This window comes from Aegilops tauschii, chromosome 2, assembly GCF_002575655.3.
Source record: "Aegilops tauschii subsp. strangulata cultivar AL8/78 chromosome 2, Aet v6.0, whole genome shotgun sequence".
In the NCBI taxonomy this organism is placed as follows: Eukaryota; Viridiplantae; Streptophyta; class Magnoliopsida; order Poales; family Poaceae; genus Aegilops; species Aegilops tauschii.
This window is the reverse complement of record NC_053036.3, coordinates 226366676-226382120: the sequence shown is the minus strand read 5'-3', so window position 1 is coordinate 226382120 and position 15445 is coordinate 226366676.

Here is a 15445-nt window from a genome sequence, read left to right as displayed (position 1 = left end):
AGTGCAAGCATGAGTAGGATATAATCCACCATGAACATAAATATCATGAAGGCTATGTTGATTTTGTTTCAACTACATCCGTGAACATGTGCCAAGTCAAGTCACTCGAATCATTCAAAGGAGGATACCACCCTATCATACCACATCACAACCATTTTAATAGCATGTTGGCACGCAAGGTAAACCATTATAAACTCCTAGCTAATTAAGCATGGCATAAGCAACTATAATCTCTAATTGTCATTGCAAACATGTTTATTCATAATAGGCTGAATCAGGAACGATGAACTAATCATATTTACAAAAACAAGAGAGGTCGAGTTCATACCAGCTTCTATCATCTCAATCAGTCCATCATATATCGTCATAATTGCCTTTCACTTGCACGACCGAACGATGTGAATCATAATAATACTGCACGTGCATTGGACTAAGCTGGAATCTGCAGGCATCTGACATATAGGAGAAGACAAGATAATATGGGCTCTTGGTTAAATCAACAATAATGCATATAAGAGCCACTTCAACATTTTCATTATGGTCTTCTCCTCTCGACCCCCAAGGAAAATAAAAGAAATAAAACTATTTACACGGGAAAGCTCCCAACAAGAAAAAGAAGAACAAGAAATCTTTTTGGGGTTTTCTTTTAATTATTACTACTACAACAAGAAAGTAAACTAGCTAAAAGCTACTACTAATTTTTTTTTAGTTTTTCTTAAGGTTTTTCAAACACACAAGAAGAAAGCATAAAAAGGAAAATAAACTAGCATGGATAATACAATGAAAGAGTATGAGCACCGACAACTAGCAATGAGTGTGTGAACATAAATGTAATGTCGGTGAGAGATACGTACTCCCCCAAGCTTAGGCTTTTGGCCTAAGTTGGTCTATTGCCACGGCTGGCCTGGCGGATATCCAAAGTTGTAACTGGGGTCGTACTAAGATGAAGCCTCGGGTTGCCACTGGTTGGCAACCTCCTCCAGATCCCACTGGTAAACCGACTAGCGTGGGGGAACAAATTGTGGTTCCGGATCTGGCTCTGTAGCTGATGTGGGGTTCCGGTAGGCGTGAATGGCCTCCAACGGAACAAGGTACTCGCCTGCAGATAAATCAAACAAGGAAGGAGCAGGCAAGGTAATAGTCTCAGGGTGATTTTTATCAAATAACAGTCTATAGTTAAGCTCCTTTTTCCTGTTCTTAACAATGAAATCATGTGCAACCATACTCTTGTAATCTAGAAGAACAGTAGGCAACAATTTTTCTTCCTTCTCATAATGCCTAATAGGTATATTAAAGTATGCAGCGAGGCGCGAGGCGAAGATGCCTCCCAACATGGGGCCCTTAGTACGGTTAAGATTTAACCGCTTTGCAACAATAGCGCCCATACTGAATGAGTCATCACGAAACAAAGCATGGCACAAAATAACAATGTCAGGGGCACTTAGGTTGCCACAGTTTCCGCGGCCAATTAAGCATCTACTAGCAAATAATGTAAAGTAACGTAAAACAGGAAAATGTATGCTAGTGATTCTTGCATCGAAAACTTTCCTAGTTTCCCCTACAGCAATTGTATCAATAAACCCCTCCACATCGTCACAATGTGGTTCCTCTACGCTGCCCGGAAAAGGCAACTTGCAAACCTCACAAAATTCAGAGAGGGGCATCTCCTTATACTCATCATATAAATAAAAATCCACCGAAGGTGGTGACCTCCTAGCATGGAAATGAAAATTTTGCACAAAGATATTAGTGAGTAAGAGGTACTGTTCGCGTTGGTCGCGGAGGAAGTCGGTGTGGCCGGCATTCTCAGCCAATTCATAAATCATCATAAATCCCGGCTGCTCTCAAGAAATCATCACAAGGCCATTCACACGGCCGAACTTCCGCGGTGCGAGGGAGATTATACTTGGGCCTCTCTTCTTCTTCACCTTGCTTATCCTTCGAGCTTCGGCTCGAAGAGCCCCTCAAAAATCTCTTCATCATTTTCTGAAAATTTCTGAAATTTTTAGTAACTTCAAATAAAAGTGAACCAAACTCAACAAAATGGATAGCAACTACTCCCACAAGTGCCTAGAGACTATATCATGCATTAGAACTACTTGGGACCATATAAATTTGGCATGCAAGCTCAAGAACAGGGTCACCTAGGCAGCAAAAATTTGCAATGAATAAAGCACTAGAAAAAAAAATAATTGGACCATTGGAGGAGTCACATACCAAGGAACAATCCCCCAAACCAGTTTTGTGAGAGGTGCTTTGAGCAAGGAGATCAAAAATCGCAGCAAAATGAGCTAGAACTCGTCCTTGAGCTGGTTGGTGATTTTTTGGGAGGAAGAAGGAGTGTGTGGTTGCTGGAATAAGTGGAGGGGAGCCACCATGGGCCCACGAGGCAGGGGGCGCGACCAGTGGGGGTGGGCGCGCCCTGGACCCTCGTGGACAGGTGCCAGCTCCCCCTGATGTGTTCTCAGTGCCAGATATTCTCAAATATTCCAGAAAAAATCATATTTCAATTTCGGGGCATTTGGAGAACTTTTATTTTCGGGGTATTTTTTATTGCACGGATAAATCACAAAACTGGCAGAAAATACTATTTTTACTTTATTTCAACTAAATAACAGAAAGTAAAAGGAGGGTACAGAAGGTTGTGCTTTCTAACTTCATCCATCTCATGCTCATCAAAAGGAATCCACTAACAAGGTTGATCAAGTCTTGTTAACAAACTCATTCCGAATAACATGGAACCAGAGAAATTTCGAATAACACTATGTTACCTCAACAGGGATATGCACGTCCCCAATAATAAGAATATCATATTTCTTCTTGACAGTAGGAAGAGGAAATTCAAAACCTCCAAAAATAATCGATGGAATGTTTCCAATAGAGTTTATACTATGAACTTGAGGTTGTTTCCTCGGAAAGTGTATCGTATGCTCATTGCCATTAACATGAAAAGTGGCATTGCCTTTGTTGCAATCAATAACAGCCCCTGCAGTATTCAAAAAGGGTCTTCCAAGAATAATAGACATACTATCATCCTCGGGAATATCAAGAATAACAAAGTCCGTTAAAATAGTAACATTTGCAACCACAACAGGCACATCCTCACAAATGCCGATAGGTATAGCAGTTGATTTATCAGCCATTTGTAAAGATATTTCATTAGGTGTCAACTTATTCAAATCAAGTCTACGATATAAAGAGAGAGGCATAACACTAACACCAGCTCCAAGATCACATAAAGCAGTCTTAACAAAATTCCTTTTAATGGAGCATGGTATAGTGGGTACTCCTGGATCTCCTAACTTCTTTGGTATTCCACCCTTAAAAGTATAATTAGCAAGCATGGTGGAAATTTCAGCTTTCTGTATCTTTCTCTTATTTGTAACAATTTCTTTCATGTACTTAGCATAAGGATTCATTTTGAGCATATCAGTCAAACGCATACGCAAAAAGATAGGTCTAATCATTTCAGCAAAGCGCTCAAAATCCTCATCATCCTTTTCTTGGATGGCTTAGGAGGAAAAGGCATGGGTTTCTGAACCCAAGGTTCTCTTTCTTTACCGTGCTTCCTAGCAACAAAGTCTCTCTTATCATAATGTTGATTCTTTGATTGCGGGTTATCAAGACCAACAGCAGGTTCAATCTCTACATCATTATTATTGCTAGGTTGAGCATCAACATGAACATCATCATTAACATTATCACTAGGTTCATGTTCATCACCAGATTGTGTTTCAGCATCAAAAATAGAAATATCATTGGGATTCTCAGGTGTGTCAACAACAGGTTCACTAGAAGCATGCAAAGTACTATCATTTTTCTTTTTCTTCCTTTTAGAAGAACTAGGTCTATCAACATTATTTCTCTGAGAATCCTGCTTAGTTCTCTTAGGGTGGCCCTCAGGATACAAAGGATCCTGAGTCACTTTAACCCCTCTAGTTGCAACTCTAACAGCAAAGTCATTATTCTTACTATTCAATTCATTGAGCAAATCATTCCGAGCTTTAAGTACTTGTTCTACTTGAGTGGTAACCATAGAAGCATGTTTACTAATGAGTTTAAGTTCACCTTTCACTCTAGACATATAATCACTCAAGTGTTCAAGCGTATCAGCATTGTGTTTTAATTGTCTACCAACATAAGCGTTAAAGTTTTCTTGTTTGACAATAAAATTATCAAACTCATCTAAGCATTGGCTAGCAGACTTATAACGAGGAAGATCACCTTCATCAAATCTATAGAGAGAATTTACCTTTACTACCTGTGTCGGGTATCAAGACCATGTGTTTCTTCAATAGGTGATGAATTAAGACCATGTATTTCTTCAACAGGAGGTAAATTCTTAACATCTTCAGCTTCTATACCCTTTTCTTTCATAGATTTCTTTGCCTCTTGCATATCTTCAGGACTGAGAAATAGAACACCCCTTTTCTTCGGAGTTGGCTTAGGAATTGGTTCGGGAAGTGTCCAATTATTTTCATTGGTCAACATATTATTCAATAGAATTTCAGCTTGATCAATAGTTATTTCCTTAAAAACACAACCAGCACAACTATCCAGGTGGTCTCTGGAAGCATCGGTTAGTCCATTATAAAAGATATTAAGTATTTCATTTTTCTTGAGAGGATGATCAGGCAAAGCATTAAGTAATTGGAGAAGCCTCCCCCAAGCTTGTGGGAGACTCTCTTCTTCAATTTACACAAAATTATATATTCCCCTTAAAGCGGCTTGTTTCTTATGAGCAGGGAAATATTTAGCAGAGAAGTAGTAAATCATATCCTGGGGACTACGCACACAACCAGGATCAAGAGAATTAAAACATATCTTAGCATCACCCTTTAATGAAAACGGAAATATCTTAAGGATATAATAGTAGCCAGTTTTCTCGTCATTAGTGAACAGGGTAGCAATATCATTTAATTTAGTAAGATGTGCCACAACAGTTTCAGATCCATAGCCATAGAAAGGATCAGATTCAACCAAAGTAATTATATCAGGGTCAACAGAGAATTCATAATCCTTATCAGTAACAAAGATAGGTGAAGTAGCATAAGCAGGATCATACTTCATTCTAGCATTCAGAGATTTTTGTTTCAGCATAGCTAATAATTTCTTAAGATCACTTCTATCATTGCAAGCAAGAAAGTCTCTAGCAGTTTCTTCATCCATAACATAACCCTTAGGCACAACAGGCAATTCATATCTAGGGGGAGAATCTTCATCATCACTTTCATCAATATTATCGGTTTCAATAATTTCATTCTCTCTAGCCCTAGCAAGTTGTTCATCAAGAAATTCACCAAGTGGCACAGTAGTATCAAGCATAGAAGTAGTTTCATCATAAGTATCATGCATAGCAGAAGTGGCAACATCAATAACATTCGACATATCAGAATTAATAGCAGAAGCAGGTTTAGGTGTCGCAAGCTTACTCAAAACAGAAGGTGAATCAAGTGCAGAGCTAGATGGTAGTTCCTTACCTCCCCTCGTAGTTGAGGGATAAATTTTGGTTTTCTCGTCTTTCAAGTTCTTCATAGTGACCAGCAGATATAAATCCCAAGTAACTCAAAGAATAGAGCTATGCTCCCAGGCAATGGCGCCAGAAAATAGTCTTGATAACCCACAAGTACAGGGGATCGCAACAGTTTTCGAGGGTAGAGTATTCAAACCAAATTTATTGATTCGACACAAGGGGAGCCAAAGAATATTCTCAAGTATTAGCAGTTGAGTTGTCAATTCAACCACACCTGGATAACTTAGTATCTGCAGCAAAGTATTTAGTAGCAAAGTAATATGGAAGTAACGATAACGGTAGCAAAAGTAATATTTTTGGGTTTTGTAGTAATTGTAACAGTAGCAACAGAAAAGTAAATAAGCGGAGAACAATATGTGAAAAGCTCATAGGCATTGGATCGGTGATGGAGAATTATGCCGGATGCGGTTCATCATGTAACAGTCATAACATAGGGTGACACAGAACTAGCTCCAATTCATCAATGTAATGTAGGCATGTATTCCAAATATAGTCATACGTGCTTATGGAAAAGAACTTGCATGACATCTTTTGTCCTACCCTCCCGTGGCTGCAGGGTCCTAGCAAAAACTAAGGGATATTAAGGCCTCCTTTTAATAAAGTACCGGACCAAAGCATTAACACTTAGTGAATACATGAACTCCTCAAACTACGGTCATCACCGGGAGTGGTCCCGATTATTGTCACTTCGGGGTTGCCGGATCATAACACATAGTAGGTGACTATAGACTTGCAAGATAGGATCAAGAACTCACATATATTCATGAAAACATAATAGGTTCAGATCTGAAATCATGGCACTCGAGCCCTAGTGACAAGCATTAAGCATAGCAAAGTCATAGCAACATCAATCTCAGAACATAGCGGATACTAGGGATCAAACCCTAACAAAACTAACTCGATTACATGATAAATCTCATCCAACCCATCATCGTCCAGCAAGCCTACGACGGAATTACTCACGCACGGCGGTGAGCATCATGAAATTGGTGATGGAGGATGGTTGATGATGATGATGGCGATGGATTCCCCTCCCCGGAGCCCCGAACGGACTCCAGATCAGCCCTCCCGAGAGAGATTAGGGCTTGGCGGCGGCTCCGTATCGTAAAACGCGATGAATCCTTCTCCTCGATTTTTTCTCCCCGAACACGAATATATAGAGTTGGAGTTGAGGTCGGTGGAGCTCCAGGGGGCCCACGAGGCAGGGGGCGCGCCCTGGGGGGGCAGGCGCACCTCCCACCCTCGTGGACAGGGTGTGGGCCCCCTGGCCTTGATTCTTTCGCTAGTATTTTTTATTATTTCCAAAAATAATCTCCGTGAAGTTTCAGGTCATTCCGAGAACTTTTGTTTCTGCACAAAGATAACACCATGGAAATTCTGCTGAAAACAGCGTCAGTCCGGTTAGTTCCATTCAAATCATGCAAGTTAGAGTCCTAAACAAGGGCAAAAGTGTTTGGAAAAGTAGATACGACGGAGACGTATCACTTGTGCACGGATAGCAAACCACCGGCCCGGCAAGATTGCAATATCCAAGACGAGGCCAAGAAGAAGAGATCAGCCCTTTGAGGAATAATATGGCAGATCAAGAAGACCAAGTCAAGCCAAAGGAAACATGATATCACTAAAGGAAAGCCTCCCTTACCGGGCAGACGAGCCTGGCGAGGATGAGGTTGCTCCAGAGACAAGTCTCGGGACTACCCGGCAAGCTTGCCGGGAACACCGAGGGTGGATCACCCCGCCAAGGCTCCACTATCGGTGTCAAAACCGGCGGATCTCGGGTAGGGGGTCCCAAGCTGTGTGTCATGGATCGATGGGTAATTGGAGATAGGGGACACGATGTTTACCCAGGTTAGGGCCCTCTCTATCGAGGTAATACCCTACTTCCTGCTTGATTGATCTTGATGAATATAGGGTTACAAGAGTTGATCTACCTCGAGATCATATGTTGTGGTCTAAGACCTAAGGGTATGATGAGTAATGTCATAATGATCTAGTGACTAGCCTGGCCTCGGCTTATATAATGTACCGGAGGCCTAGGATAACAAGAGTCCTAGCCGAATACGTTGGTGGAGAGGAGTCCTTGTCTTGATCACCAAGTCTTGTGGAATACTCCTTCTATGCGGCATGGGCTGCCCGAAGCAGCCCACGAGTGAACCGCCATGGGGGTCCTCGGCCCGATCCACCTGGTCAGGAGACGATGTGGTGAGTACCCCCTAGTCCAGGACACCGTCAGTAGCCCCCTAAACCGGTCTTCAAGTTGGGGACGCTCCTCGATCCTTCCGAACTGTTCTTCATCTTCAGTCACCGGTCTTGAAAACTGGTTCAACAAATCTTCTCATCTTCGATCTCGAGGATCGCGGAAGTAAATCTGAAGGGTTCACACATCGGGTATCCGAAGAGCCCCTTTAAGTTTCCGGCCTTTATCAATGCCTTGTTATTTTTATGCCACACCTCGGGTTCGAAGTTGTTCCCGGGTGGCAGTGTCCTCTTGCATACGAGCTCCAACGCTGGACTGTATTCGAGGTATCTTTTGTAGCCGAGCACCAACGCCGGACCGCTTTCGAGCTCCAACGCCGGAATGTATCCGAGCTCCAACGCCGGACTATATCCGAGGTGTCATATATCACCTTGTTTCAAAAAAGTTGAAGGAGTTTAGCCGAGCTTAATGCCGGAAATGCCCTCTATGGAGCCAGCCACTCGCGACCGAGCTTTATGCCGGACTGCTTCCGAGGTGGTGCACCACCCCAACTGCGGGCCGATTTTTTGTCAATTTTTTTGATTGGTGCAATTTATTCTATGCTGAGATATATAGCTAGTAGCCCTCAAGGTGTGTATCGGTCTAAAACCCGAGATGCACCTGAAGGATGACATAAGACCGCTGATCCCAGTAGCCCCTGAGACTGAGGTTGATTCGCAAAATCGGCCTAAGGATCAACTCCTAGCTCGGCAAAATACTTCGGGACACAAAAAGTGGTGTGCGAAGTCCTCGAGACTCAGGTTGGGTGCGCTCGACCAATCTAAGGATCATAATCTCCTCGAAAACTATATTGCACTTAAATTTTCTGCACTGGATTGCCAATGCAGTAGCCCCCGAGACACTGGTCGGGTGGGAACACCAGATCAGGGATCGATGTGCCCCTTTAATATTAGTAAATAATGAGCGCAAAGCCCAGTAGCCTCCAAGCCTTAATGTGGGCACGGGTGGCCAAATTAAGGATCGATATCCGTTTGACAGGAAAAATTTATTGTGTTTAACACAAACTTCTCAAAAAGAGAATAAAGATCTCTTAAAGGAGCTAGAGCCAGCGAAAGCTGGGCTCGCCAAGGTTGGCCCCAAGGTGCTTAATAGATAGGAAATCGATGCCACTTGGGATTTAGGAGAGCTCTATGTAAGTTGCTCGGTTGTCTCAGCGAGATTGTGCCCCTTGGTCTTTAAAAGATGGGCTGCAATAAATCGACTTTACTCGCATTTTATGATCCTATGTATCCAAGTATTTTACATCATTAATGCTCGGATCCGCATTGTACAAAACTTTGTTGACCGACCATCGGCTTCAACCTCCTCGGCCAGCAGCCGGGGAGTGTTTGTCCTTCTTTATAAAGCCGTTATAAGGGCAAAGATTTATGGAAAACAAGGCAATCCGGCCATACGGTTTTATAAACAAAGGTACACAGAGAGATATGTTATATTACGTTTTAACGCAAGAAACATCTTCCAAAGAAAATAGTCCCGCTATCGGTTCCTTTGTTTGGGTCGTCATGCTTATCATGATCATGAAACCTCACTTCCTATCAATGTGGGAGGAAAATATTGAGGATTTAGTTCAGGGAAAGTTCCCGAACTCTATGGTATTAATGAACCAAATTATTCACTTCCGTCATTGCCGACCAATGTGATCCTTTCAAGATTGCTAGCTTTCGGCTTCACCCAGTCTGAGGTACTTACTCGGATGACCCGGTAGTAACAATCACAGAGGTGCTCCCTTTACCACCTAGACGAACAATCGGGAACGTAGGGTAAGCACAGGAGCCAGGCAACCCAGCTTGGCCAAAATCTTAAGTCAAATTGATGCATATTTATGGCTTTATAAAGATGATTACGGAAGGCAGCCCTCGTATATTAAATACAAATGCCGATGACATGTTTATTTTGACTCCGTTGCGACCGTTTATCAGTTGAAAGTGGCCCATCGTCGGCTTCCACCCCCTTGTAGATGCTACAAAGGGTATTTCCATAATAACAAAACAACCCTTAGCCAACGTCTCGATGTCCGAAGGCGGTTGTGTTAGCGGAAACGAGGCAATCAGATATGCGGGCTTTATAACTTTTACTTAGTCATAGGATCTTTAAACTAGGGAAGCTAGCTATGCGCCCCCGGTTAGTGTTCGGCGACAGCCGAGGTCAAGCCGTAAACACTTCGGCCAATGTTATGAACGGCCTGTCATAAGAACACTTATTATAAAACGGCTCATACTAATTTAAGAGCCCCCAAGTGACTTGGGTAAAAGAATTTTATGTATAACGATTGTATGTATCGAAGTACTTATATCATATTTGTGTTCACCCGAACTTTAAACGCGTCTTAACTGACCGTCGGCTTCTCCCTCTTCGGTCTAGGGCCCAAAAGTGTTATGTACTCCACCTATCGAGAATATCGATGGTGTTTCCGATAACCAGGCAATCAGGCCATAAGGCTGTAACAGACAACGCGCGCTCAGGGAACTTATGCTATATTACTGACGAAGTGTAAGAAGCATCTTCGAAGAAAATAGTACCCCCACCGATACCTTTCTTCGGTTGCTCATTGTTACTATGAGACTTGTGCAATAGATTTTTACTCATGAGTTCCGTTGTGTGCCGACCATGATTGAAAACAATAAGAGCGCTAGCTTTCGGCTTCACCCAGTCTGAGGTCCGAGCTCGGATGACCCGATCGTGACAATCACATAGGTACTCCCTTTACTCCCTAGCCTAACAATCGGGAACGTAGGGGTAAACACAGGAGCAAGGCAACCCAGCTTGCGGAACACTTAAGTCAACATGGTGCATATTGTGGCGTAATACACGAATAAGGAACGAAGCCATACAAGTATAATCATATGCAGAAGGAAAAGCTTCATAAAGGAAGCCCCCAAGTAGACAGGGTATTTGAATTTGTGTGTCACAAACAAAGTTTTGACAAGGAAGTTTTTCACATACAACTTTTTGCCAAAAAATTATAATGCTTTGGTCGAATCGAACAAAATTTAAAATTCAAAAATTCTGAGCATAAAAGCGACTTAGCTAGTTAATGTGCTCGGTGTCGATGCACGGCCCGAGCTTATGGCGGGACAAGGTCCCAGCCCCCAAGCCGATCCCGAGGTGGCAGAGCGAAGAGCTCGGCACTCCGAAGTGGCAACATAGCACGGCCAATGCAGGCCGGCAGTGTGACGCCGAAGTCCCCGACGTGGGTTAATTAAGTGATGACGAAGCCCTCGGTCTAGCCGAGGTGACGTGGTACGTCGGTACGCCGAGGTGACAGCGCTGCCCGACCCGGATCCTTTACCTGTGCACAGAAAATAGTGCAAGCCGGAGATAATAGGAATAATAATAAATTTAAAAAAAGATTGTTGCATAATTAATAATTTATGCAAAGTGAGTAATAAACAAAATATGGCCCGTGTGCCGAACACTCGATGAGGTAGAGCTCTCTCAGCGATGCCGAAGTCCCCGAGGCAACCGAACATGTCGGTATGGCGATTCGACCAACAAGGTGATCACGCGAGCCGATTTATGCCGATTGGGACAACGACGTTGGCTTGCCGAAGTGACCGCGTGACGCAGTCGAAGTCGATTAACTACACACATAAAATAGTGAGGTCCAAAAAGGTTAATTGCTTTTTGCAAAAATAATTTATTTAAAGAGATGTGGCCTGGCGCGGCCGAACTCAATGTCGATGCAGGGCGTCGGCGTGACGCGGTGAAGGCATGGCAAAGCCTGAATTCACAGGCCGGTCCGAGTCCGGATGCGGCATTCGCCGAACTGTATACGGAAACTGACCGAACCACCACGCGACCGTCGTTAATACGGCCACCATTTGGTAGACCTGTGTACAGATGATGAAACAAACCAGAGTAATAATTCCTTGGGAAAAATAAACCCAAGCAAGAAAAAATACTAGAATTAATAGCACCTGGTTTATCTGTTGTAGCAATCTGAAGAAAGGTTACTCCCAAAATTGGGACTCGATCCGCACACCCATTGCCTGATGGGCGATAAAGCGACGGCATGGCGATGCTGGCAAAGGTGGGCTCGTCGAGGCAAAGCCCCCGGTCCAGCTAACGTGACGAAGCTGGTCGGCTGGTGACGCCGAAGTCACCGGAGTATGTTGATGAAGAAATAGCAAAGTCCCCGGTCCAGCCGAGGTGTCGAAGCCTCCATGTCAGCCGATGAGTCGAAGCAGGTCGGCTGGTGACGCCGAAGTCACCGGAGTAGGTTGATGAAGAAATAGCAAAGTCCCCAGTCTAGCCGAGATGACAGAGCAGGTCGGTAAGGAGACGTTGCAGCTGCCATGTCAGCCGAGGTGTTGAAGCAGTTCAGCATGATGGACATCGGCTTGAAGAAGCAACAGTGCGACCATGCCGACGCTGGTCATAACTTGTGACGCGGTCAATGCCGGATTGATGAAGTGACCGAGCGGCGATGTCGGCGTGCCTGACCCGTGCAATCCGTGGGGCGATGGTGTTGGTGATGATTTATCCTTCACGATGCCGAACTCTTGTTCGGCTTGCCGAGCTGATGATCCGATAAGGTTAGGCTCGGCTCGATGAAGCGACGATCTGTCTAGCGCAGGTCGGCAGACGTGGAGCAATGTTACCGGACTGGTTTGATACCAGCGCAGAGAAGGCTTAAAATTTTATGGGCACGTGTTAAGAACAATGCACAATACCCTAGAAGAAAATTTCTTTTAAAATCTTGTCCAATATCACGTTCATAAAGAAACATGAATTCTGGCCGGGGCCGTATTCGTGCAGAAAACAGATCCGAAAAGTGATGCACTAATCGGAAGGTTCCCGGAGTTTGGACGGTCGGATCGAGCTAAAATTTTGAGGGGTGGTAGATATAGGAATTCCGCATCCGATCAACGGTTGGATCTTCCAAAGGACATCCGAGCTAGTTTCTGGAGACCACGCCCTAAACTCGTCCAGATTCCCGTCCAGATTTGACAGGGCTCCGGTATATCGTAGATTGCCGGAGATTCCTCCATCGGAACTCGACGAAATTTTGCATGGTTGTTGTAGACTTAATTCCGCTCAATTCCACCAAAGGAATCGTCAAAGCGATGCTCGAGGAGGTAGTGGCAGCGGATACAAGTTTGTTGTTGGAAAAAACAGCACGGTCGCCCGAGGGCAATGTTGATGTTGAGCCCCCAAGCTCCCAGGATGATTTATCCATGATCTTGATAGGGATCGGAGTTGATGTTTATGGATGCCCGCGTCCGAATATGATGATCAGAGGCAGGACACAGTCCTTGGTCAATCCAAGGTGACCAGTCGAGCCGGTGACGAAGATGCCGACGTCGAAGTCGATCTGTAGACGAGCCATTGACCCTTTGCCGATCACACAGCGGAACTCTCAATGAAAGCACCATTGTCGGCGTCAAAACCGACAGATCTCGGGTAGGGGGTCCCAAGCTGTGTGTCATGGATCGATGGGTAACAGGAGACAGGGGACACGATGTTTACCCAGGTTCGGGCCCTCTCTATCGAGGTAATACCGTACTTCCTGCTTGATTGATCTTGATGAATATAGGGTTACAAGAGTTGATCTACCTCGAGATCATATGTTGTGGTCTAAGACCTAAGGGTATGATGAGTAATGTCATAATGATCTAGCGACTAGCCTAGCCTCGGCTTATATAATGTACCGGAGGCCTAGGATAACAAGAGTCCTAGCCGGATACATTGGTGGAGAGGAGTCCTTGTCTTGATCACCAAGTCTTGTGGAATACTCCTTGTATGCGGCATGGGCTGCCCGAAGCGGCCCACGAGTGAACCACCATGGGGGTCCTCGGCCCGATCCACCTGGTCGGGAGACGATGTGGTGAGTACCCCCTAGTCCAGGACACCGTCATCTACCGCTCCACTCCACCGCGATGCAAGTCATCGATCAGTGCGGTGTCAAGCCCCCAAGTGACTAAGTGGCTGTTCCTTGACACATGGCAGCCACTTCTGAAGGAAATCACCTCCAAGTGACACCCGTCCAGAGACGTGTCAAGCAGACAGACAAAAAGGTGGCCGAACAGCCCGGCAAGGCTTGCCGAGCAGGCCATGTTGTGACACTAAGCGGCGCATTTAATGCACTCTGCCCTGTCCTAAGAGTTAGGTATGATAGCACTATTTGCTATCTAATCAGTACACAATGACTGATTTGCCATTGTGGTGACCCCTTGATCTATAAAAGGAGGCATGTGGTAACCATAGAAAGGATTTGGACCCTTGTCCACTCATACGCGCGTAGCTGCTCTCGCCCCGAGGCAACCCTGTCGGGCAAGAGCGTTGCGTCTCCACCACAATCCAGCATCAATCCACCAAAGCAGGAGTAGGGTTTTACGCCTCGCGGCGGCCCGGACCTGGGTAAAATTGCACGTGTGATCTCTATCGTGCTGCGCGACGTTTCCACTCTTTGTGCAATGTGCTCATCCCCCTGCCGAACCACAAGGGCTCAAGGCCCCATAGGTGGCTGTGGTTTCCCACGACATCTTTGGCGCGCCAGGTAGGGGGAAGCGCTTGCGCGAGCCCGAGAAGCGCACGCAGCGCGTCATGTTCATCTTCATCTTCATCGACGGCTTCGTCATTGATGACGCCCCAGAGAAGGCGGGGGGTGATGGGAACGGAGAGGGGGAACGATATCGCTTCCCCCACACCCTGTTCAACCTCCATCGCCTCCCTCCGCCGTGGCCGCTGTGGCGGCGAGAATCAGTGGTGATGGCGGCAAGGCAACCGCTGCGGTTCGGGCGGCGTGATCGTCATGCAAACCCCGTCCAGGGGAAAGGATCAAAGTGTATGAGTACGAAGTTTCTCTCTCCACCACTCTCACTTATCGACAATCGAGCCACTCCGGGTTTTAGCATCGTCAATGTCGATGAACACCATGCGAAACTCGGTTCGGCATTTACCCTGCATAAGGAAATCCTGAGTGGAGCGCTAGTGCGGATCCATTGACCGATGCCCCGGCAAGTGCACTCCGGCAAGGTCGTCCGCATTAGCGTAACTTCTGTGCCAGACGCCACCAGATTGTTTAAAGAGTATGAAGTGGAGGAGAGAGAAACCGATCATACCGTGCACCGCATCCTGCCGGCTGCAAGATACATATGATTTTTTATCGGCCCCTGCCGGGAGTTGGAGAACTACGCGCACGGCATCCATTCTTCCCAAAGCATGCGAACACGGCAAGCGCTCGCGGCTGAAAAGAATGGGAGGAAGCGAGGACAAAAGCTAAGTCCATACAGTCATTACTCCCTTACGAATTTAAGATTTCGCATTTGTTTATACCTTGGGCACCAAGGTGTTCGTATGAGGAAATCCTTCATGTGATGGCACCTTGCTAGTTCTCTGTCTGCACGCTCTTCTGTTCCGAGCCTGCTCGCAGAATGGGCGGCTGCATCGGAAACTACCAAGGAAAAACCTGTCGGGACGCATCCTCGCCAAGATGAATGCTAAGGGCCTGACCCTTACGACAATCGCGGCAATATGATACCGATAGGCAACCAAAACATGCATAAGGACTAATCATACAAACACTGACGGGACAATTTGAAAGGGATAAACACGCAATCAAAGATTAAGCAAAAACATCAGTTTCGCACAAGCATAAATAGTACGATGTCTAAACACAGGACATGCACCATGTTTTGTTACATGACAGCACG